Source organism: Nicotiana sylvestris, chromosome 6 (assembly GCF_000393655.2).
Source record: "Nicotiana sylvestris chromosome 6, ASM39365v2, whole genome shotgun sequence".
Classification (NCBI taxonomy): Eukaryota; Viridiplantae; Streptophyta; class Magnoliopsida; order Solanales; family Solanaceae; genus Nicotiana; species Nicotiana sylvestris.
In genome coordinates this window covers 105,268,103-105,271,742 of record NC_091062.1, presented here as the reverse complement: position 1 = coordinate 105,271,742, position 3,640 = coordinate 105,268,103, and positions in this window count along the sequence as shown.

The following is a 3,640-nucleotide window of genomic DNA, read 5'->3' as shown; positions in this document are numbered from 1 at the left end:
CTAAAGCTAAGGTTAGACCAAACACTTACCTCAATGCCACGAACACAATTCAAGCCTCAACTACCACTTTACCTCTTGGTTCCACTCCCAATTCGTTTGTATCTAGTCACAATTTACTTTATAATATTAATAAATGCTAACTAAACCAATTCTAATGCATGAAAATAGGTTTTCTAGGGTTTTCCCCAAAAAGTCAAAAATCGACCCCTGGCCCGCTTGGTCCAAACCCAAAATTCGGACCAAAACCCGATTACCCATTTACCCCCGAGCACGGATATACAATTGGTTTGGAATCCGACCTCAATTTGAGGTCTAAATCCCCAAATTTTGATATTCCTAAGTTCTAGCCAAAATTCCCAATTCCACCATGAAATCCCTAGATTCTAGGATGAAATCTTATTAAAAGAAGTTAAGGAGTGAAAGAAAAAAGTTAAAAATCACTTACTTGTGTTTTGGGGAAGAAATAGTGTATTGAAAAATCGCCTCTTATGTTTTAGGGTTTTGAAAAATGAGAAATGGCTAAAAAGTCTCGTTTAAATATACCCCTCTCAGACCCCCACTGCTAACTGCATAAAAAGGACCGCAGCCACGGAGTGCGACCGCGAAGACATGGGCTCACCGCTGACCGCATAAATCCCACTGCGATCGCGAAGACCCCACCGCGGATAGCGAAGCCTGGTTTCAAAGAGCTACAACTTTCTTTGAACCTGCAACTGTTATGTTCTAAGTCTAAATTAACTTCGAGGCCTATCTAAAACTCACCCGAGCCCTCGGGTATCCAAACTAATCAGGCACACAAGTCTAAAAACGTCCTACGAACTTTCTCATGCGATCTATCACGACCAAAACCGAAGGGCCGCGATGGGCACCCGGTGCCTTAATCAACCGAGTACCAATGTAACATATCTTTCTTATCATACTATCACGAGTAAATGAGCCAGAAAACCCGTTATGAGATAACAAGAATTAAACATAAGGGAATACTCAACATATGAAGACCCAACATGATATACAAACTTATATATGTGACATACGGGCCTATAAGGCCGATATGACCATTTGTAAACTCAAAACATAGGCCGACAAGGCCATACAAGTATCCATACACCTAACATTTGTCTAAAAGCCTCTAAGAGTACCTAATATCATAAAGGTCGGGACAGGGCCCCGCCGTACCAATCAATAAATATCCAAAGCATACTGACCAAATAGGAAACTCCGGATCAAGTGGAGTGCACCAACACGTTCCGCTGAGCTGAGAACCTACTTGGAGGAATGTCAACCTATCTATCGGGACCTGCAGGGATGAAATGCAGCATCCCCAGGCAAAAGGGACGTCAGTACGAATAAAGTACCGAGTATGTAGGGCATGGAAACATAAACAAGAATAGTAATGTAAAGAGAGATAGATGAGATACAACCTGTAACATATAAGTGCCTCTGGGGGCTACTGACATGATATGCATAATACATATATATACATAAACTTTTAAAAAGCATACACCTCTGTGGGCATCATAATCATCATATCGTACCCGACCTCAAATAGGACTCGGAAAAACAAATGTACCCGACCATCATAAGGCTCGGTAGAATCATACCCGGCCATGTGGATCTCGGTAATCCCAACTAATCAGTGATTGCATAATAGGTGCCGTACACGGCCGACTATAGCGCGACTCGGTAGAGTAAAATAGATACATATATATAATGTATGCTCGACTCATGGAATCACGTTCTAAACCTTTTGGAGTGACTTAAGAACATTATGGACATCCATACCATCAATATGAACCTTAGTAGGATTTAAGGATCATACACAGTTGTTTAGAATAATTTTATAAGGAAAGAACAACATGGACAACCTTAGTTGCTAGGAGTAGAGTCATTATGAAATAGCGTATCGTTTATGTTCATTTCATTTTAGATCATGCCAAAAGAACGAAGAAAGTGCCTTAACATACCTTGTATGTGTACTGACCAGCCTCAAGCTATGCAAATGTCACGACTCCTTAGTCTACAATAAGAGAAATGACACTATTGTTATCATTTAAGCGTCATAACTATTATGTATCGACCACAACCTATTTTACAATGAAACGGACAGAACCTCCCCCATATATATGACTTCACACTAGTCAAAACAATCACAAACAACCCAACATACCCCTATCACTTCATCCATAATATGACGACCATAATCGTGTCAAACAATCCGAAAATGTTACAACGAACGACCAACAAACAACCTTGCCATTATGTGGTGTTTCTCTACACCCTTCCTCCTATCAACTTCATAAAAATAGTAGTAAAAGAGACAACCCAATACCAACACAAAACAACCCACAAAGCAGTCCCAAAAGTTCATCAACTCAACAATAATTTTTCAGTTTACTTAAATATGTTTCGATTTGTCTTTTCTTTCAAATTGAGAAACACAACCAAAAGTACATAATTATACCTCTTATCCAATAAACCAGACATGAATTCAACTTAAAATAAGTTCACAACCAGCCAACCATTACACAAGAACAAACAACATACCATTCTTTCGAAACTAGCTAGGTCTATTTTTTACGATTGAGTTACAACTCGCAAACGCATAGATAATGGAAGGAGAAGCATAAACGTACCTTGTACTGGGTATAACCCATGAAACCTGGTCCTTCTTAATCAAAAAAAAGTTCCTCAACATTGCTACAAGAAGGAGAAAGAGAAACTAGCAATGATCTTAAATATTTGTAACCTCCACGTTAACATGATGAACTAACTTTGTAAACTTTTGAAACATTATTCCATTTCTAAGCTTACATTAATTGTCTTATGACGTACTCTTACATACGAAAACATGGGGTGTAACACGATCAAATCATCAAAATAACATCAACAACTACGGATTAAACCTCAAATTCATAAAATTACTCAAAGACATTGAAATTTCCATTTTCTCTCAACTATAGGTCCATTTTATACCAAACCACTTCCGATTCTTACCAAATTCCACATATTCAACTAATTTATCATTTTAAACTTGTACTGGGATCCGGAGCCAAGATACGGGCCCGATACCATCAAGAAATTGCATTAATTCACTTCTAAAAGCTTATATATTTTCCAAAAATAATTTTCTTTAAAAATTCATTTCTCGGGCGTGGGACCTCGGAATTCAATCCCGGGAATACGCCCAAGTACCAAATTTTACTACAGACACTACGAGACCGTCGGGTCACGGGTCCGGGTGTGTTTACCAAAAATGTTGACTAAAGTCAACTTTATTCAATTTTAAATGCCAATTTCCTTATTTATCTTAGTTTTCAAATAAAAGCTTTTCGGAAGCGCGCTGGGACTAAGCACGCAATACGAGGTGAGACAAAAAGAGGTTTGCAAGGCCTCGAGACACGGAATTACTTTCAAAAAGAGTGATGACCTTTTGGTTCGTCACATCCAGTTACCTTTGCATTCGTTCCTCTCTGACCTCGAATGTCCCATTAACTTGGTTCACCACGAGGAGGGAGTCACACTTAACATCGATTACCTCCGAGCCCAAGCTCTTGGATAGTTTGAGACCTGCAATCATGGCCTCATATTCGGCCTCATTGTTAGTTAATTTTATAGTGCTAATAGATTGTCTAACTACATT